Genomic DNA, 23187 nt, shown 5'->3' on the forward strand with positions numbered 1-23187 from the left:
AAACAAGCCAAAAGTTTTATACTCCTAAAAAGATCTCTGAAAAGCACTTTTTCTTTACAGTTGGCAGTCCCTGAGGGATATGTCCCCATGTTAGGGATGCCATTGTTTAACATATGCTTAAAGTTAGTCATTCAGACTATGTTACACTGGAGGCAAGAAAAACTGGATCACAAGTAGGGGGTGAAGAGGTGGAGGTATTACAGGCCAAGTAAGTTTATTTTGTATTCCATTAGTTACTGCACTGAACTAGAAAAACTGGTTTTCGACAGAAAAATAGCAGCTTTTCTTTGTCACTTGGCATGCAATGCTTCCGTAAGCCAACTTTGCCAATATGAACAGGGCTTCTGACATATTTGAGGATAACACAATGGAATACCTCATTTGTAAAATTCTTTGCAATATATTTTGTATCACATAACAGACTATAAAGACAGTGGTTCCAATCATCTGTGTTAAAACCAGCAACAGAAAAACATTAAAGCAAATATGCATACACACAAACCCCGCACTAAATTTGAGCTCAAGCAGTTTACAGATTTTTTTTAAAACTGCACAGAAGTGACTTGTGAATATTTTTGGTTTGTTTTTTGTTTGGTTGGTTTTTGTTTTTTATTTGTTTGGGGTTTTTGTTTTTTTTGGGGGGGGACATATTATACATATTAATTACCCAAAAGACAAGATTAAGAACACTGATACCTCAGGAACAGGGAGTAAGAAATACTACCAGCAAGGAAAAGGCAAAAATAGACTATGCCACATTTTGATTGGTCAAATGATTTTGTTCTTTTACATAATGAATACAAGGCATGGGATGACAAAAAGCAGACTTCAATTCAAAAGGACTTTTTATAAGGTTTGGTACCTCCCAACCTGGAAATCAGATAGGAAGCAAAACAGGAACACTGTAAAAGAGGAAACTGCAGGGAACCTAGATCCATTTGCCACACACTAGAAGTGAGCTCCCAGGACAGCAGGTAGAAACAGACCTCTTGAAAGCAATTCCACTCTTCCTCCCTGCCCCTGTGGTAGCAAGTGAAGCTGGCTGCATTAACAATTCACATAAAGAGGACTGCAAGGTCAGTGTCAACTCATGCATCTCTGTTGCTACTGCAGCAGCTGTGCTTAAAATCCTAAGTAACAAAATGGATACTCTGCATCACACTCCTCTCTCCCTTCCATTACCCCAACAACACACTGAGTGGAAGACAGTTATCAAAGAGAAGCCAGGAAAAATGCAAAACAGAAGATAAACAGATCAGGAAAAAATAAAGAAAAATTAAGAAAAAGAAAAAAAAGGAGGGACAGAATAAAGCAAATGGGTCAGGAGATAGCTCCATCTTATACCATCTGCCAACTCATCCAAGAGAAACAGATTAAAAAAGCAACTAGCTCCAGTAATACATCTTAATCTTATTGCAGAGACCAAAAACTATGGGCATAGACATGAAATAGTTGTGGTTTGTGGCAATAAAAAAAATACAATATTCCTAAGGAATAGAAACAGCAGTCTTACAGAAGACCTGTGTGTCACCTTCTGTTAACATTCAAGTATATAAAAATTAAAGCTGAACTACTGTAAAAAATCCTGCAGTGTTAATTGCCTTTACAACTGTTTTTGCATGACAGCTGCATGTGAGTGTTAACTTTTGCTCTGTGATATTTGCAACTTGTTCCTACCCCAATTCCTGATTCCACAACTCCAATAAGCATCCAAGTGCCGCAAGGGGTAGCACAGAACCTTTGCGTGACATATGCAGACACTGTCCGATACTGACATACAACGCCGAGCTGTAAGCATGTTTTCCACAATAAGCACTGGCCATTATTTTACAAGTAGAGCTAACATAGACGTTTCTCCATTTCTGTTTTACAAGTATATCTGCCATAACTTCAAATTTGCCTTACTTTTGTCTGGAAGCAATTAGATGCATTCACTGCTGAACTGATTAGCTGTTCTGCTTTCCAGAAACACTGGAGCTCAAGTCACCTCAAATGCTCAAAGTAACAACTGTAAAACACAAAAAACACTGAGGATGGAATCCCAAGGAATTAACAGAGGCATACCTGGGAGATCCCAATCCACAAAAACCATGAAAAGACAACCTTGAATAATAATGGACTATGACAGATATCTACAAAACATGTGCTAACAATATTCAGTACCCCTTGCAATAAGGTTTCAAAGATGCATATGCAGCCATTTCAAGTTTTTTTTAACCATAATTCCTTTCATCTGTTAATGCCACCATCTCTCCCTCTCAAAAAATAAATAAATAGTCCCAGTGTGAGGATGTGTGTGTAAACAAGGTAGAAAAGCCCTTTTGGTTGGTATAGCTTAGTCTAACATTTTTCAAAGGGAATCATCAAGTTAAAGCACCTGAAGTAATGCCTGCCTATTTTGTAAAACATTTCACCTTAGTACCAAAATACTTCTAAAAGTATGTTCACCAAGCTGATGGCCAACCGTCACACAACTCAGATCAAACGATGAAAATCTAGGTTCTCACATACAATTAAAGAGTTGCAATACTGTAAATGCCAGAAGCATACTGGTGAAAGGAGTATTTTTAAGCTGTGAAAATTAAATTTAGACACAGCCTTACAGTATTCCTCCACTGCAACACAAAAACCATCCAACATGGATAATTAATTTCACGTCCTGATGCAAAAAACTGAGCCTAGTTGATATTAACCAAGATTTTCTTTTTAAGTGGTCTACGTGGTGTTCATACAAGAAATAAAACTCAATCCTTCACTGATTTTGTACTATTTGAGTAAGAGTCTCAGATTTGGAGTTTAACCAACTTAATTCTTCTATAGTTATTTTTCACCTAATACACAAAACTCCATGCACTCCCAGTCACCCTTCATTTTTTCAGTACTTGACTTACAACCAATAGTTATTTACTATATTTGCTAGAATACTATTTAAATCAACACACGCAATTAGTTTTCCTGTTGTTCTTGACTTTCTCTTTCTTAAAAAAAAAAAAAAATCTTGGGGGTTTTTTATTCCAAAAGAACTTCTAGGCTCCATTTTGGCTCTTTTTAGAATTCAACACAGTAATAATTTTAGCCCTTTTATCAAAACTCGTTTTTTATCCACACAACTTCTCTCTCTCAGATGGCAAATGCATGAAGACAAGAGTTTTTTGGTAGTAGGAGGAAAGGTTGCCAAAAATGCATCTTTATAATAACATGTCAGTAATTTTTGCCAAAGAGCTCAATAAATGTCAATATTACTCAAATATCACTCCCCTATCACCATCACTACTTTTGAGCAAGCAACACTTTATATATTATTTTGAAACTAGCTTGATTCACTATCACTTTAAAACTGGAGTATGCTAGCCAAGTTTATGGCTTTAACATTCATATTTAAAATGTTTTCAGACATGAGGAATAAAATATCGTCTATTTTTTAATGTTGTTTCTGGCTTGATTTTTTGAAGCGCGGAAGGCATTTTGTGCCTTAGTCCAGTTTTAACACAACAGTCATTTCTGTGTCTAGGAAAAATAAATGGAATTAAAATACTGAAAAACAGTTTTAAACAAATCAAAAACCCCCACACACTGGTCAACTTCAACCACCTCAAGTCCAAACCCCTCCCAAAAGGTTCACTTAACCAACTTCATCATAGAAGTCAGTTCAAAATGGTCCCCTGATAAAGATTATTATATATTCATCTTCCAATAGACGAGTATATCAGAACTTATATAGATCTAGCTAAACCAAACAAAAATTACATTTTAAAATACCACTCTCAAATGTAGCATGATCTACCCATGCTAGAAGATAACACACACAATGACACCATGTATTCTATAGGGTCTAGTATTTGCTTAGTATTTTGGGAAACTCCTGTAGTAATGTCTGTGCATTACACATCTGCTCAAGATTGAAATGCTTATCAAGTGAATGAAATATCCATTTTCAAGTGTACTTTTATTAAACATTTGTCCAAACAGAACCAACTAAATGTCTGAATGCCTGTTAGTATATGATTTTCCTGTTTTAATTCTATATCCTCCAAAGCCTCTCCAAAATTCAAAATTCACCAAATACACCTCAACCCTAACCTTTAGCTACACTGTTATTTCAATTTTAGGCTTTATTACGAGTCCTGAATCCACATATGATGTTGTAAGCCAAAGGAGACAATGATAGCAATGTGGTCCGTTCTTTGGTATCATGAAAGAGACTGGCAGAAATCAAATTTTACTTTTTAGTAACGTTGACAGATAAATTATTAAAAATAAATTTTGATGTTATTTCAATTCTTATCAATTTACATTTTCAGGCTTGCGTGAAATTAGAGGTCTGGAGGGCAGAAAATATATTAGTGACAAACGTAACTACTACAGGACTGCCGCCAGCTGAGCAGCAGAGCTGCCATCAGCCCCTTCAGGTATAGCTTCCTTCTTTGCTTTGTCACTTTCCCTTTCTTTATTCCCAGTTGCAGTCCAAACTAGTCAGCACAGTTCTCCATCAGCAATCGTTTTTCTTACATCCCCTTTCAATACATTTTGATTAACAATGGAAATATTTTTCATTGGTCCATGAGTGTGAGGCAAAATTGATGTTCATCAATATTTACCACTAAAAATTGAATCCTGTCAAGCCTAGACATAGCACTTCACTCAGTAATCCCTACACCACTTTTCACTCAGCAAGACTAAGTTTAAAACTCAGAAGAAAAAAATCCACCACTTCCCTAGACAAACTATGCCTGTACCGGCACTATTTATGATACGAGGATGAACTGATAGATTGCAAACTGTATTTAAAGGGAGACTAGTCATTCACTAAGGTGTTTCCAGCAGGAATCTATTCTTGGACTAACACAGTGCATTGTATTTTTTTTTCCAGGCCATTAATAAAGTCAACACTGGAAAAAGTTTACTTTTTACTCTTGTCATCTGCAATCTAGATTATTTGGTAAAAGTAAGGTCAGCTGACCATGCATTTTAATGCAACCCAATATAAGGTCATATATCTATAAAGAATGTAGTTAAAACTTCCCAGGTGGGACTATCCAGTTTAAGTGACACTGTAAAGGCACTTAGGGCAGTAAGAGATAGTCATATGAACACAAGCTTCCAGAACACTGCAGCCAAGAGCGTGAATATGATCCTCCAGTGTCCAAGCAGGGGAATATCAAGCAGCAGAGGTATAGGGGTCATATTTTCTTTGTACATCACATTAGTGGAACCATTCCAGAATACTGCCTCCAGTTTTGGTGTCTATGCTTCAAAGAGGGTGCTACAAAAATTGAAAAAGGTTCCAAAAAGAACTATAGGAATGATCTAAGGTCTGGAGAAGCCAGACTTCTATTAAAAGACTTGAGACACCAGTATATCAAAGAGAAGATTAAAACAGCAACTTGATCACGGCCCACAAACACCTCTGTGGGAAAGAAAATTCAGACAGAAGGTAGCTCGTTGATCTAGCCAAAAACAGCATAAGGACACTGAATGCATGGAGCCTGAAGGCAGACAAATACTTTATTTTTAGTCTCAGTTTACCAGTAAAGGTTATTAGCCATTGCAACTACTTGAAAAACGGTGAGAAACTCCATCACTCAAAGCTGTTAAAAATCAAGGCCTGATCTTTCAAATATGCTACAGCTGAAGTATAAAGGGCACAGCCCTGATGCAGAAATTACTAGGAGAGGTACTTTGTCTACTCTGCAATACAAGCCAGTCATTAACAGAACTAGAGTGACTCCGTGATATTTATAATCAGTCTGCATGCAGAATTACAGACTAATTCTACTGGTTTAGTTTAATGGGGTCTGTAAGGGAAAAAAAAGAAGAAATGGCACAAAATAACTCACTCACTTCTCTGAAACCCAAGCAGGTTGGCACTGGAAAGACAAGAATAGACTTGCACACAATTCAGATCAAAATCAATTGTACCAAGTTTAAAAAAGAATGTTCAAGGGGTAGAGTTTTCAGAAGCCAGGCTGAGAAAGGCACACAGTATGCCTAAAGAAGTTAGACCCACTTGAGTTGCCATTTATGGATGGTAAGCTTTCATGTAAGATTAAGACTGTCTACAGTAAATCTTCTAACAGTGGTAGAAATGCCACTCACTCTCCCCATTCATCTCCAACCCAGCTGAAGGAGGTAGTCATATTGTGAAGCAACCCTTTCACACTATGAGAGATTAGTATGCAACTCGCTAAACTGTAGTGCCAATAGGTTTTAATTAGCACAAGCCTACAAAAGCTTAGTGTATCTGCACTGTTTCAACTAACAGCAGTTTAGCTAGACTTCTCCATAAGGCAACTCAGTTGGAGAACAACTAGTAGCCTACCAGCTATACCCCAGATGAGAAAGAAGGTGTAAAACTACAGCATGGTTTTCTTGTTCTGTTCTCCTGGTGCAGCCGATACTTGGGGCAAGTTCAGGCATCAGCATAGCAAAGCACTGACTATAATTAAGCAAACCTTGAAATCAGGGTAAAGGCAGCTTTCTTTATCCATTTGTTGTTTCAAAGGAACTGCAAAGGTTACAGATACCATTGCTTGTTAGCATGCATAACCCCAAACCTTGCAAGCGTTATCACTCAGCCACTTGGTACACTCTCTAAATTTGTTTCCTAGCACAAATACTGAATTTTCTATTAGGTGAAGTTTAGCAGCAAAATTTAAAAGGCACATTACACCACTTATCACAGACTGCCACAAAATGCATTTCAAGGTTTCTTTCCAATTTCATTTCTCCTCCAATTATTACCAACATAAACCTAAAAAAATAATCTATAATGTTCTTTTGGGATTCAAAGCTAGTATGTCTTCTTCAGTTCAGTTTAAGACATAAGGTAGTGACATGGGAACACTTCAAACCAAAATTAAAACAAACAGGCTTAATGACCTTTTCTATATTACTAGTTTAATTAGGGAATTTACAAAATAGAAAGAGGGCAAACTAGGAAAATTCTTATTGCCTTGAAGCCTAAGAGCACAACAGGATACATGCATACACTTACAGAATGTGTGGCTAATCTTGTGTGTAGCTCTAACCCACTGAAAGTGCATCATCAGCAGGGATCCAGGTTTTCCCATTTGCCACCTAATAAGGCACAATGGGGCAGGGAGCCTCAGTTCTGCTGCTACCAGGAACCTTACACCAGGCACACTGCCATGGCAGGGGGCCCCCTGCCTGCCTGGCAATGGTGGGGGTGGGGCACAACTTTGCAGTGGCAGCAGAGGCTCAGTGCTGCTGCCATTGCTGCTGGGAGCCCCATGCCAGCCAGGCCCCCATGGTGATGCAACCTTAGCCTGCCTGGCAGCAGTTGGGCAAAACGGGTAGGAGACACCTCACCACGGCAACACAGCCAGCGCAGGATTCCCAGCAACAGTACCAAACCTCTCCACCTTCCTGTGCTGGGTCCTGCCTGCTAGGCTGCAGAGGCTGCCAGGGGAAGAGTAGCATGACAGGGAGTCCTGAGCCCCACAGCAGGCAGTCCACATCCTCCCCCACCCCCCACAAGTTCTGCTGGGCTCTGTTCCAGCCGTGGTGCTTGCAGTGGGGGGGAATGAGCTTTGCTTTACTCCAGCCACAGTAACCACCACCTCCTGCACACAGCAGCTGGGCCTGGGCGCTGCTGGCCAGCTGTGGCAGGCACCCACAGAGCAAAAAACAAGCAGGGTGGTCCCACAGCCCTAGCAGCTAGTCCCTCCCCCCCCAGCAGGGCTTGCTGGGGGGGAGACAGGAGAGTTGGGAATGAGGGGCCCCAGTGGAGATGTGGGGGGAGATGGAGGGCAGGCTTCAGGTTCGGACTGCAGGGCACCAGCAGGGCTGGGGGGTGGGCTGCAGGTTGGGAGGGGCATTGGCAGGGGCAGTATCAGGGACAGCGGGTATAGGTTGGGGGTGAGGGGCACCAGCAAAGCTGGGGGTGTGGCAGGCTGCAGGTTGGGAATGAGGGGAAATGGCAGGGCCAGGGGGCTTCAGGTTGGGAGTGAGGGGCAATAGCATGTGCAGGAGCAAGGCACAGGCATATCAGCCCTGCTCAGCATCACAAAGCATCAGGGGGAGCACAGCTGCAGCTGGACCCACATCCTGGCAAAGGGGGCAGAGGGAGCTCTGATTTTCCATGATAAAAAAACAAGTCAATGCCAAAATATATAGGTACTGTATTTAGAATTTATTATAGTGATTGAGGCACTGGTAGGCTTCAAATTGCTTTAAAATTGTAAATATATCAATAAAACACTGTTCATTGTGTGTATAGATAGATTTCATTTTAATTGCAGAATAAAGCAGATTTTGGAGGGTGTTTAAATTAGAGAATTTGGGATTTTTAAACAGAGAAAACCAGGTCTTTCAGTAAACCATCTGTAGAAGGAGTATTAGCCTGTGTTCATAACTAGGAGCTCCAATGCACAAAGGAGAAAAGGTCTGTACTATAAAAATGCAGGGTGTAGATTTGAATACTAATAAAATATTCCTCCATATGTGGAGGAAGGTTTGTTTTGTTTTTTGACTTTGTTAAAGATCTTTATCAAATCAATCATAACAACTGTAAAATTGCTAGTACTTTTTAAATTAAAAAGCACTACTTAAAATGAAGTTGGATACTGTGTTAAACATTTGTCTTCATGCATTTTAGTTGCTTCTATAGTTTGTTACCAAGAGCTGTCTATAAGAACTGGTAAACTACTAAATTGTAGAATATGGAGGATGTTTTGCATGGTCTTCAGAGTAGAAGACTGCAAATGTATATGCCTCATATAGATCAGAACTAGATTTATAACCTTATCTTTTCTAACAAGCAAGAGTTATTTCTGAAGATAACATTAGTGCTTACTGAGGGACGGAATGCCTCAAGATGCAATTACTGAATTAGAGCCTACATCTCACAGATCAGTTTGAGTTCAACCTAATATGGTATGGATTAAAAGATAGCAATACCCTTCAGAGAGAAAGAAACTATCAGTGACTCCTGTCAAGCATTTTAGATTAGCATTTGAACAGTCCTTATTAAGCTGTAAGTGTCAGCCACAAAGTCACCCATGTTGAGCTGAGCGTCAGCAGGAAGGTGGAAATGGGTATTTTTCACCAGTGCTGTTTCAGATGACCAGACATTCAGAAAAAGTATGGGCCCAAAAGGCAGCAATATCTGCGTATATAGCATATATAAAAAGAAATTCAAGTGGAAAGGGCCACAGGTTTGGGGGTTTTTTGTTTCTTTCTTTTTGGTTGAAAACATTTTGCCCATTTGCAGTCTTCCAAATTCCCAATGCCCCTAGAAGTCAAGAACATCACTGCTGTGTTGGACAGTCCTATTCTTAGCTGACTGTTAGCCTACAGCCACAAGAATTTCTGATTCTGCAACAGTGACTGCAAACCTTAACCTGATGATGCAGTTATTTGTTAGATCATGTATGTGGCTTAATTTATTAGCCTGGAAAGCTTCAAACTTGACAAGGCTAAACTAATCTCAAATGTAAGAACTATGCAGACTTCACTATTAGTCATAGGTCTCAAACAACTTTTCCCAGTTTTGTAACTAGAAGCTGATCTTTAAAGCATCAGGATAAACCTTATGGCTCCAGCATTCATGTAATCAAAACAAAAAAGGGCGCTCAGGTTTTTTTTGTTTGATTTTAAATCATCAATATGAGAAGTGCCCACATCAACATTTCTCAGTCATGCTAATAGAACATAAAACACTTCCAGCAGTCTGAACATGCCTTTTGGATACACCCTTTTTTCTGAGCAACTCTTATATAATTTTTTCTGAATATTACCAAATCAAACATGGCACATTAAATTACAAGGCAGTAATCACACTTCCTACTAACCTGTCTTCATTGGATAGGTCTTCGCTTCACTATTAATGCTAACTACTGACAGTTTAGTCCAGGGACTCAAATTAGCTTAGGCCAGATGAAGAGGGCAACAATGCAAAACCATACCTGTGAACTGCTGGGTCCTCCCTGAGGATGCACAAACACTGCTAGGATTCTCTGCACAAGATTAAACTCTAACATAGACTCTTTCCCAGTTAATTGAGAGAGAACTTGTCTATCCTTTCAGGAAACCAGGGAACTGTGGGAAAACATGAGAAGTATGTGTGTGATTTTATGCAGTCTGTGAAGCAAAGTGGGTATGAATCAGCCAAATTTAAAACAACTGCTAAATTCAAATGAGTGGATTCTGTCAATGGAAAAGGTGTTGGGGCAACATGCAACTTCACTCTTCAGTAAAAATCTAGAGGCAACAAACTAAAGAGAAGTGATACAGATAGGACTGTCATTTACACCTGCTTGGCATGAAACAGAAAAACCTGCAAAGGACAGCAAAATAATTTAGAGTGGATAGGGTCCAGAACCCCTGGTTAAACTTGAGGAATAATGAAAAATAGAGTTTGACAAAAAATAATGGATTGCCATGGGTCACAGGTCCCATAAGCTGAAGCCATGAATAAATTTAAAAAGCTTTGTAGGTCACATTGTAAAAAAAAAAAAGGTGAGACTGTCAGAGCTAATGCAAAGCTGAACAAAAGAACAGGAAACTCACTCTCCAAAAATTCAAGATATTTCTACTAAGTCTAAGCTTTTATATTAAGACTCCACAGCTTTTTCCACTTTCAGGTTCCCATCACAGAGATGCTACCTTGTAACAAATCCTTTCCAAGCCATAAAAAAAAGCTGCCTGGCCCTTTAGCACAGAGAGGTGGTGCTGCATTTAAGTAATGTGAACCAGAACCTGAAGTTGAACTGTTCTGAATACTCTGGACAACCTTAATTGGATTTAAAGTGCTCTTAAAGCTTGAAGCAACTCAATTTACATCTTAAGAGCTTATTAAGTTCTAGTGTCTTTTACACTTAAAACATCAGAGTTGTTCTTATAGTTGGAATTGGAACTGGGACCCGTGCACAAAACTGTGCATCTTAAGGAGCCATCTAAACTGAAGATAGAGTAAGACTTGCTCGCCAAGGTTAATTTAAAGCACCGGAAGTCCCATATACAGAAGTAATATTACACTTATAGGCTCCCTTATTTCTGCTGTACTGCAAGGGTAGCCAAACACAAACATATAGAATATTGGCACATCCCTACAATTTTACCTACAGGTGAAAGGTAAAAGTTTTTTCTCTCATAAAGTGAAGAAAAAAATAAAATAAAATAAATCAGTAATTATACTACTGCCAGGTAAGTGTTCTTTACAATGTTCAATACCAGAAGGGGTGCCCAACCTTTTTGCCCAGTGTGCTGGACAGGCAGTGCCCAATCTGTCCATGAGCCAGATCCAGATGGTGGTCCCAATCTGGCACCCAGGACAGGTGCAACAAGGTCCCAACCTGGCCGCACAGAGGGGGAAAAGGGCAGCCCAGCCCCAATCCAGCTACACAGAAGGGGCTTGGCTGTGCAGGTGAGGGTGCATGTCCCAGCTCTGAGCCACTGAAGGGGGGGCTTGGGACTTTGGAAGCAGGAGAGGGCAGCAGTACAGCTAAAGAGAGAGTCTAAAAGTGATCACAGCATACTATAAAAGATGCAAGAGACCAGAAAGCTAGTCAAACCCAAAAGTGTCATTTTAAAGGTAGACCACAAAACCATATGACACTTTTATGGGTTTGGGATTGGTAATTGCTGCCACCGCATCAGAAAGATGTTTTTATGGCATCATGATAGAAGATACCCCAGCCTTTTTTAAGCTGTCTTGTTTAGAGACTGAAATTAAACACTTCCCTCCCTGCACTATACACTCTACACAATATGCAGTAGCGTGATATTTCTAATTTCAGTTGTCAAACTGGTTGGCTTTCATAGAAGGGAGTGGTTAATTTCTCCACTTTTAAAGAAGCCAAGCAACAACATTTCAAAGTCAAACAAAAATTATATGCACATCTGTTTTCTGTGTCCATGTCAATTTTGCTAGAAGCAGCAATTTCTCATATTCCATAAATTTTGCATGGTCTGTTGGCAGTTATTGGGCATAACAACCATGGTATAGACTATACTTTCCAAGTTCAGCCAGCCAGTTACTTGGCAACATTATTTCTGTCCAGTACAAAGATAAACGGTAGCGAACATTAGTGTTTAGGTGTTCCTGAAGCATCAAGAGGCCGAAACAGTAGCACTGAAATCTTACAAGACTCACTGCACTTACTGATTATGAACAATCATTCTGTAACCATATTTTCTCTCATGAACAAGATTTACTGTCCCAATTAAAGTTTCATGACCTTATCTAAATAGAAGAACTTTCCTATAAACAGTCATTGGATAAGATACATAAAGTCCTGGGTGTAGAAGGCAAAACCTAAGTCTCTTCACCCTTCCATGCAAGTGACAAACTACTAACTACAAACTACATGCTCGCTCTCCGCCTTCTCTTCCCTGGTCCATTAAAGTCTCACATTCTCTTTTGTGCATGAGGATCTCCTCAGAAGAAGGGGGGCAAAATAGCCTCACTCAAGAATAATCACATTAGGACAGGTGCGGGCAATTATTTTGGGCAGAGGGCCACTTACTGAGTTTTGGCAAGCCATCGAGGGCTGCATGACAGGCAGCCCAGGGCAGATGCATATTATATTTTTCTAAATTTTTTAGGGGCCCTGTGGGCCGGACAGAATGGCCTGATGGGCCACATCTGGCCCCCGGGCCGCATTTTGCCCACCCTTGTGTTAGGACATGCCCTTGAGAGGTGGAATGAGAGGTGAGAGATGGTTCAACTCTAGGTCTTCCACATCCTGGATGAGTGTTCTTGCAACTAGGTTATTTTAAGAGGGATACCACCACATTCTTCTGCTCCACCCATGCATTAAAAAAAAAAAAAGGGACAATTCCCTCCTCCACTTTTGTCACACAGGCTCTAGGCACTTGGCTTCAGGAAGTCTCTCAGAGCAATAAAACCCAAGCAGATGTAGGTATCTATCTACAGCTCAAAGGTTAGGCACCTTAGCTCCAAAAAATAGGCCAAAGACACACCTGTCAATGTTCCTTATTTACTACTGACAGCAATATCCCATTCAGTGTGCTGACAGTTGTGAAACTCATTTTGAGATGCTTACTGTTTCTATGCATTGGTCAGAAAGCTTGGGCACCAATCTAACGACTGTTGATTCTACTTTGAAAGCTAGATGTCAAATTTATGTTCCCTTCACAAATCTAGCTCTAAATGGCCTTCCCTTGTGATTGCACAGAAACTCTGAGGCAGAGCTGGGAACTGAATTGGGAGCTCACAGATTCCAGTCTAGGGTTTTAAAATTACAAAATCTTTAATCTTTCTTTTCCATTTCTGTCACTTTCTACAGAAACAAGAGAATGAATAACCATTATCAGTTGATTTAAGATTCAGTTTCCTCTTAATATTGGCAGAGACTGGTTTTAAGGCAGAGATGACAAACATATGGGCCCACAGGTTGGATACAGCTCACAGGTTGCTGGACCAACCCCATGTGGCAGCCCCAGATTTACACACTATGGAAATCAGTTCGGGGTGCTGCATGCTTCAGCCCATGTGCTGCAGATAATGCACTCCTTGCTGGTTTCAGGGGTTGGCACATGCAGGCTGGACTCAATGCTGAGTCTGCTCCATGACCCATAGGGCCAAATGAGTTTGACTCCCCTGTTTAAAGTGCTCACTCTGTTAAAAGTAGCAGCAGGTTTGTTCACCTCCCCCCATACCCTTTGAGTACTCCATCTTACAGCAGACAGAATTTGCCTGGAAACAGGTCTTTGCTAAATTGTGCACATACTGTCCTCAGCTGCCCCTTTCACTTACTGTCAGTATTCTGTCCTAGACCTCTGTAAATTAGGAGACAGGACAGCTGCCACATCATCAATTCTCTTAGTCACAGAATATAGGAATGTCGTGCTGCTGTCCACCCACTTGAGGAATCTCACAAAGTCCTGCTTTAACCTCGGCCTCCCTCCCATCTCCCAAGCCAAGTGTTATACAAAAAGGAGAAGTTTCAAGTACTGCTGGTCAGAGGCTATTCATTCACTTTCAGCAAAGCAGCAGGAAAGAATCTTTCTGATAGTGGCAGTACAGGCCAGAGGTCAACAATCCATGGGCTGGATATGGCCTGCAGCAGCTAGGGCAGAGAAATCTGCAGCACCCATTGGCAAGACCCACAGAGTAGATACCCCCAGGATCACTCTACCTGCTGCATTCATCCCAGCACAAGCCTGTGCCACATTTCACCTCTCCCCTAGCGCAGCCCCTGCTCACACCCAGCCCTACCTCTGCTCTCTAACCTTGCTGCTAAATTTGCCTGAGCATAGCTGTTGGCCATGGAAGTCCACAGCACTTGGTGGCAAAGGTAAGCAGGAACTCTGAAAGCGAGGACGGAGCATAGTGGGGAGAGACAGAGATCAAGAACCGGGACAGTATCAGAGAATCAACAGTCTGCAGAAGCAGCCAAGTCACAAACCACACCCTGCTGTTCATAAAGGTTGCCAGCCCCCAATATAGGCCATACAAGAACTTAGAGTTATGATTTAAAGATGTCCCAACATTTATAAAGTCACACAAAATATCAAACATGCAAATTAAAGAGCTTGCCATCAGCAACTAAAATGTAACCAGTTTTAGGCATGCTGTATTAGTAGACCAGCATTTAGTAATGTGGAGGGCAACAAACAAAAGTCCAAGCACTGTTACAGACCTTAAGAAGAAAGCACTACTTCCTTTTCTTGTTTACCTGACAAAGTGGGATTGGGGAACTGCTATCTTAATACAGTCTGGCAGCTAGAATGAAGAATCCACCCTTTATGAACAGTCACCTCTCTGAATCACTAGAAAGTGTTGTGGAGTATTAGTTTGTAAAATGTGAATTTCTGCTTTAAATGCTTTATTATATGTACGTATGTTGCATTAATTAGATCAATGACCTAAGAATTAGGTGCAGTTTTACTGAATGCACGGAAATATGCTGAATAGAGCTAATAGGTTAGATAGTAAATGTATACTGCGTTTACTCTAAACTTAGAGCAACAAAAATATATGCCTCAATATATCAATTTCAAAAAAAGACTGTAAATCATTCAGACTACCTTAACTTAGATTTCTTGGAAGATATCAGAGGAAGGAGGAGAACAGACTTGTTATTTTACATCTGCAATACAATAAAAGAATATTCCTGAAATTCTTTAAAAGGAAAATCAAGTGTTCTCTCACTCTTTATTATCCCACCTAAGCATTGATACTATGGAGCAGAAGAAGCACAAATGCACATTTCACTGCTGTCTTACTTTCTCCTTGCCAGAACCTCCTAATTTCTATAAGCACTCCTTGAGAAACTTAGACTCCAGGCAGAGGCAAAGACTTAAGAAAAGACTATGCCTCTGCCTTGAAGGTCAAGAGAACTTCACTGAAAAGTAAGGCAGCCAGTCTTTAGTAATGAAAACTCTTAACTATAATTAAGGAATAGGAAGATGAAAAAGGGAGGGAAAAGTAAACTGAGATTCTATAGAAAACTAAGATAATCAAATCCCTGTAAGAGAAGTTACTTAAATTCTGTTTCTGCACTTGCTGTTAAACAGATATTCATTGCTGTGTGTTAAGTATGAATGATTATCCTAGCCCTACAGAATGGTACTCTTAATTGATCAGTGTAGTAGGAACTTCCAAAACAGTAAGAGTAGGTTTTAAATTTTTCTTTCAGATCTTGGTAATGCTCAATTCATTCAAGACGGTAAGGTGAAAAAGGCATAGTATTTGCCTTTTAGAAAAGACATTTTTTTAGGACAGGGACTTTATTTTTATTTATTTTTTTTAACATTTGGAAAGCAATTAGAAAATGAGAGATGCTGCTGGAAGCAGAGATAATTAGATTTCTGTAAGGAAACACACTCTCCATACAAATGTTACCTCATGGCTCAAAGCGTGAGCCAAGTGTCTTCCATTCACAGCAAGCATAAGGAGCCCAACACTGATGATACAACAATGCAGTACCTCAAAAATCCAGGTACAAGATTAAGAAATCTTATATTTCTGGCAAATGAAGCAAAGGCAGGCATGCAGAATACAGTCCAGCAGGGAGACAGAGCAGCATGGTGCACCAGGCAGGAGGGTCGGCAGGCACCACTGCTGCTGTGTAGGAGCAAGGTGGGCAAACTGGAGCAGGTGCCACCCAACCCACAAGTGCCCAGCCCAACTCCTCCTGAGACCTAGAGGGCCACTAGGTCTGGGAACCAATCCAGTCTCCTCACCTTGCTCCTGCACAGCAGCAGGAGTACCTGCCTGGTGCACCATGCCGCTCCACCTTCACTTGAAACACTACCCTGAATTTCTTTAAAAAGTAAGTCTTGGTGACTGCATTATCTAAAACTATCATTTGCTTTCCTGCAGACATGATGAATTCCAGCAAGAACTGACTGTACAGCACTTAAAAACGGAGGTACATGTAACATTAATAAAAACGAAAGCCTCTGCCCCATTCCTCAGAGGCTCTTTCCTTTATCTTTTCCATCTTGTTCATTTGTACTGTATCAGAGCGTGCAAGAACCAGGAAAAAGTATCGCATCCTCCTACACCGTACAAAAGGAAGACAGGCATCTATGAAAGTAAGATGAAGGCAGCAAAGAAGGACCATTAGATTTGCTCCACATCCCTCCATCAAGCTGGGAAAATGATGAATCTTACATTTCTACTTCCCAAACTTATCTGGAACTGACACAAGTTAAGAAACACCTGTGAATGCAAAATAACTTTTGTACCTCCAAAAAATAACGTTTGGGGATGTGAACCTGGACATTTTCATCTTTGCCACTATTCTTCTGAATCAAGAACTGCCTCATAGCAAGAGGACCCCTCTTGTCAAAAAAAAATGTTATTATGCACAGCGTAGAGCCTGCCCACACTATCACATCTTGAGTGAAAGGATTTTTAGCTGCTTCCAAAAATTAAGTTAGTTTGGAAAATCAATTCCAGTCTCTACTGCCCCAAAGACAGTCCCCATTTTCTGCAGACAAGGTACCCTACCAAATCATTTATTAAGTCTGCCAAGAACCCTCCCTAAGTAGGGGGCCATCATCTTTCTGGCATCTCCAGAAACTGATGTTAAGCCAACAAGAAAGTACAATATGGGAAAATAGAAACCTATTGCCAAAAGTCAAATTTCTTTCACTTGAATGGTCACCGGCACAGAGATGCACATATTAAGGAGGCGAAATGCTAGGTAATGAATTCAGTGATGAACACGGGAAGTACAAATAATCCAAACCTGAACCATGAAGCAGCATTTTAATGCAATCCTTTCAAGCCTAGTCTTGGATAATCACACTGAGGCTTCATGGGTTACATGAAATAACAGTGGCAGAATGCCTGTGTTTTTCTCCAATAAGATGACAAGAACCTAAGTCCACTGCAAATAGGCAAATATAATACTTGGCACAGAATTATATCAACGGTAACATTACCCAGGTCACACAGGGTAGACCTAGAAGCCATAAAATTATTAACGTATTTAATAAGGGTAGCGATAGACGTAAGTTTACATCTAGCAAGTCAAATTAAGGTTTTCACTATATTTCTGGTACTCCATCTCTTGAGTGCATGCACGTGTGTGCACATGACTGCTTAATTTTATTATCGACAGACATACCTTACTTGGTGATGAGAAACTGAGTAAATGTACTCATATAATAAAAAACAATACCAGAAACAATACTTCCTGTTTCTATGTAAATATTAAAACTTGCCCAAAAGATAAATTTGATTAGTGCATGATGATTCCCTGAATTAAAAAAAGCTCATTATTATAACCTTCTTTTTGTTTCTGATGTTTACATAACCATGATTTGTAATTGAATGACGCCTTCCTTAATAGTTATAAAAGAATAAAGATCAAACTAGGTCCATAACAAAATTGCTTTTGCTTTATATCTGGAATCCACAGGACAAAGTTATTTAGTGTCTAAAAAGATGTTGGTTTGTGTAAAAACAAACAATCCTACTAACCCTAAGAAAAAAAGATAGTTCCAAAATAAGTAAGAACAAGAAAAGACAATGCTGCAGCCACCAATTTCTCTCCATCTACATCAGGGGTGGGCAACTATTTTGGGTGGAGAGCCGCTTACTGGGTTTTGGCAAGCCATCGAGGACCGCAAGATAGGCAGCCAGGGGCAGATAAATAGTACTTTTCTAAATTTTTAGGAGCCCTGCGGGCCGGACAGAACGGCCTGGCGGGCCGCATCTGGCCCCCACCCACATTCTGTCCACCCCTGATCTACATACACCCTGTAGTATTCAGGGCTGAAATGCACACATTCTCATATAAAAAAAACCTTACAAACTTAGTTTAAACCTCATAAATCACTAGCAACTACAAAACCTTCAGGAATTCAGATGTGTCAATTTCTAAACTCTTTGGGCTCATGCATATTTACTTGTACTTTTCTTTATGTATTTTTAAACAGTGGATTTAGAGAGATTGAAAGTTTAGCATTTTAGAATTATTTAGGGACTTAAGCAAGAACATATTAAATAAATTATCCTTAAAGTACTCCAAAAAACTTTAGTATTACTGATATAACATGCCCTTACTAAGCATCTTTTTGTCTCACAAATAAAAATCAGGCAGCAATAAAGTTGTGGAAAGCTTACTTCCAAATGAGTTAAACACACTGGCTCTACAAAAGAGGTCTACATGCCCACCTTATTAGATTACCCTGACTCATCAATATATTTTTCCCCCTCTCACACAGCAGTTCATTTTATGTACATTATTACTGAGAAACTTAAGGACCACTGAGTGACAATACACTCCTGCAGAAATGTGAAACTGTGCAGCCATAAAAAATATGGAAATCAGCAGAAGTCATACAGAGTATCAATTACTCTTTACAAGAGGAAGATAGTTCAGCTTATCCTTTGGAACAAACAAGGGGAATACAGCAAGAAAGCAAATCAGATTTCTCAGGAAGTTGATACTTGACCAGTCATTTACTTTATTTTCATACACACACAACTTATAAAAAATATATAAATAAAACCTGGTTTGATTTGATATGGATCTCTCTCTCTCTCTCATATATCTATCGATATCTATAGATATATGAGAGAGAGAGATCCATATTATATATGTATATGTATATAGCTATAGATAGATAGATTATAGATATAGAGAGAGAGATCTCCATATATATATATATATGAGAGAGAGAGATACACACACACACACACATACTGATGATGGAGTTCCAGAAAAACAGAAAAAGACACCCAAAGGAGGCACACTTTCTCAATGCCCTGACAAATAAGATTTGTATAGAAGTAAAACACAATGGTATCCTCAAACTCCCATATCTGTTGTCAGCCTCTAAAGACAAAAAAAAAAATATGTACCATCTGTGCAGTATGAATCTACCTACCAGCCTTCATGGTGGTAAGGAATCATTTTTTACACCACTTCAGAAGTAAGGTGCCCTTGAAGACAGGCCATCTTTCCTGATCTCAGGTAAAGAACTCCCTGGAGAAATTTGTTGTAGCCAGAGCTAGAAGAGATCAACTGTTACTGGAAAGGCTCAGTTGAGGGTCAGATGGTTATCTTGGGAGAGTCAGCAGCTCTATGTTCTAGACTAGGGGTCAGCAGCCTGCAGCTCGCAGGCTGGATTCAGCCCACAAAGAAACTGGATCCAGCCTGCAGCAGAGTCCCCCAGAGCCCCTGGAGCAGCTGGAGACCCATGGGGGTCACATCCAGTAGTTCTGTTCCCCTTGTCAGACTCTTCCCCTCTCCCCAACAGGGGATACCACTCCTATGCAGGAAGGTGTCAGTGTGGTCAGTAGTCAGTAGTTAAAGTAGCTCCCCTAAGGCAGCAGCTGCAATTCTCAATGCTGAATTTACAGTTTCTCATTGCTAAGGGCAATAGGATTTGGCAGTATTCACGATGGGGGCAAGTGGTAGCAGCTGCAGTGGGGAAGGGAACAAGTGGGTATCAGAAGTTCCTTACACCAGGTAACTGCTGTCCAATTCCCCCCACAAACCCTCCTCTCCCCATGCTGACACCTCCCTCTGCAGTAGCAGCATTCTTTCATGGTAGGAAGGGAAAAAACAAAGAAGAAACTGGGTCTAAACCTCTGCTGGTGGTATGTGGGGAGATGGGGAAGGAAGTGGAGGGGGGATTGGTGGCCTGCAGCAGCCTGCCATTTCCTAAAGCCCCACAGAAACCTTTTAACAAAGTCAAACCCTCTCTGGGTTTGTGAAGACTAGAAGAAAATGGCATGTTTAAATACACTGACTAACTAGAGAAAAGCCTAGACTTTCACAACTAGACAAGTTGCAAAAGAGATGTTTAAAAGTGTTAATCAAGGTCAGCTAACTCAAGTAAAGACAAATATAATGAATCAAAAAACAAACAAACCCCCCAAAAGCCCACATTTTTGCCCAGGGTCTACCCTCTAGGCTCGTTTAGACTAAAAGCAGCAGTCACATTCAGGTCAGGTTTAGCTATCATATGCTAGAAACTATTCCCTTCCCAATGTGCTAATATACAATTTCCATCTTCGCCAGCTTGATGGCATTTGTGCTTTCTAGACTTGCACTTAACAAAGATGCCCAAGCCAACAAGCTATCTATCCAAAACAACTCAGAGATTCTCTTGGCACATGAACTAACACATAAGCAGCCAGAAAAGGGCTACATTTATGATCCAACACATCACAAAAAATCAAGTCTAATTTTTTCATGAAATGGCAGATGATCCAGAAATTTCTGAAGTCCTTTATGCAAATCCAAAATATTTCTGCTGATGACCTTTTAGACCATGATTTAAAGTTGATAAAAATTTCACCTGAAAATCTAAAGACTTGTAGATTTGACTCTGAAGAGAGACCCAAAACAATTTCTTAAGAACATGCATAAAAGTTCAGGTTTACTTCTGGTTCTAGAGCAGAGGTAGACAACATATTTTGGCCGGATTGCCGAAAAAACTATACCATCTACCATGGAAGATGTCGGAGTGCCAACATGCCAGAGCCTGGAGCAGCTGTTTGCAGCCTCCAAGCTGCAGCCAGCCCACAGAGCCTGTTTGCAGCAGGGCTTGCAACCTCCCAGCCGCCTGCTGGAACAGCCTGAGCTCCGTGGCTGGCAGCAGCTGCTTAGAGCCGAGGCCGGCAGTGGTGTGCCAAGCAAAATGGCCTTGTGTGCCATGCTCAGCACGTGTGTCAGGGGTTCCTGACCCTTATTCTAGTGCAATGGTATGACTGCTTGGCTTCACACCTTCCTCAAAAAGGGGCCAGAGACATCTACCACCCACATATAATCAATTGCTGGTATAGAGATAACATGCCCTTCAAAATGATCGGATTCCTCAAAACACTTTTTTAATCACAAGGCTTTTGACAAGAAGCTTTGGGAGTAAAATTGACAAACAGGTCATACTTTTAATGTATGCTAGCCCAGGTAAAATGCTCACTGGTGCCTGGAGTTTGCCTTGATCAGCAAACAAATTAAAATAAACCCACTGACTCAGTCAGGTAACAATAGCCATGTTTGCACTAGGAACAAGTGACAACTTTTAAAACTTGCCCAAAGATCAATGAACAAGCCGAAGATAGCTTCCTCAAAATCTTTATAGGCCAACTAGTTTTTCTCCAAACTTCTGATGTTCTGTAAACCCAACTTTTTTCCATGAAGGCAAATGACAAAGCCTTTATAAGGTGCACCCTGGAAAAGCACAGTTGCTTATCTTGCTGGGATCCTATGACCCCAGCTGACTTCCTGCCCTTTGGGCAGGGGGCTGGACTCGATGATCTCCCGAGGTCCCTTCCCTAATGTCTATGAAATCTATGAAATAATGCAGTTGCACCAACAAGAGAAAGTCAGTATAAGCACCTACAGGCAAGCAACAAGAGTTCTCATCACAGCGCTGATGTCAACCCTTGGATTCGTATCACAAGTCTGGATGTTTTCTTTTAAGCCCCCAGTACATGAGTACAAGCAATTATGCAAGCCTCAGCCTTCACTAAGGAAAAAACTGGTTTCTAGCCTGGATGGCTGTGAAAAAGAGTCTAAAAGTGATCACAGCATACTATTACTATAAAAGGTGCAAAAGACCAGAAAAAGTCAAACCCAAAAGTGTCATTTTAAAGGTAGACCACAAAACCATATGACACTTTTTTTTTTTTATGTGCTTGGAATTGGTAATTGCCGTCACAGCATCAGAAAGACATTTTCATGGCATCATGATAGAAGATACCACAGCCCTTTTTAAGCTGTCTTGTTTAGAGTCACTTTCAGCCTTTACTAGTTGCAGTTAAAAAGAGAACTGAGAAACAGTCAAGAACATAGTTGTCACTAAGAACACTAAATTGGCAGCTGATAACAGATTAAATGACTGATACCAAGGGTCTGTCCATCTTAAAAGGCATGAAAAAGCACACCCGTATACGAGACAGCGTGAATGTGAGTGAAAGCACGGCCGTGTGAGAGTGTGCATGCAGGCCTGGATGCAAGAGTGTGTACAACAGTTCGAGTGTGTAATGTTTCGAGTTTTGCAAACCAGAGCTTTCACTGAGGCTTGGAGCCCCCATTTCAGTCAGTTACAGATGAATGAATGTTGCCATAGGATCAATTCAGTAACCAAAGCTCTCAGATTTACATACAAGGGTGACCACACGGCCCTAATTTGATTCAGGTTTCTGGACACAAATTCACATGATTTTGGTTTCATCCCAATTTTTTAGAGGCTGTTTCCATGGAGAAGGGCCAAGCAATGAAGAAATGGAAAACCTCCGTGGATTACTGGGGCGGGAAGGGGGGGGGGGATAAGAGAGGCGAGCGTTGTTTTTCCTCTTCATCTGGAACTACGAGCCCGCGGGTGCGTGGGAAGCTGCCGCCCGCAGCCCGAGAGCGCGCGGCTCCGCTGCGCCGGAGAACAATGCTGCATCCAGGCCGGGCCATTGTTACGGTCCCCAGGCCGCGGGGGACACACGGGGAGAGGCAGGGACCTCCCTGAACAGCCGCTTGCACTAGAGGCGCCGGCAGCGGCCGCAGCCCGACCCGGCCCTGCTGCCTGCCGGAGCCCGGAGCAGCTGCCACCAGCTCGGGAAGAGGCGGTGAGTGCTGCGGGACCGGCCGGGCAGGCCGCGGCCGGGGCCGCTGCCAGCCGGCAGAGCCAGCCCCACTCCCCGCCGGAGCCAGAGTCGGGCGCCAGCCTCCGCCCCGGCCCAGCCCAGGCCCTCACCTGCCGGCCCCGAGGGCACCGCCCGGCCCAGCACGGCAC

At 41.2% G+C, this 23187-nt stretch overlaps 1 protein-coding gene across 6 annotated transcripts in view; it reads right to left on the reverse strand.

Moving 5' to 3' along the window:
* Positions 1–23187, reverse strand: part of NUMB (NUMB endocytic adaptor protein) — a 127827-nt gene that overhangs the window by 104383 nt on the left and 257 nt on the right. The window contains exon 1 of one of the 6 annotated variants that reach the window (XM_090033296.1): positions 9927–10039. The exons of 4 other annotated variants lie outside the window; for them this stretch is intronic. The gene's annotated coding sequence lies outside the window, so the exon portion shown is untranslated. Of the gene's footprint in view, positions 1–1905; positions 1925–9926; positions 10040–23187 lie in introns of those variants that run through there. One more of the 6 variants, XM_090033297.1, reaches the window with a different exon arrangement.

The sequence above is a fragment of the Crocodylus siamensis genome, chromosome 2 (genome assembly GCF_052110815.1).
Source record: "Crocodylus siamensis isolate JL-2025a chromosome 2, ASM5211081v1, whole genome shotgun sequence".
NCBI classification, from domain to species: Eukaryota; Metazoa; Chordata; order Crocodylia; family Crocodylidae; genus Crocodylus; species Crocodylus siamensis.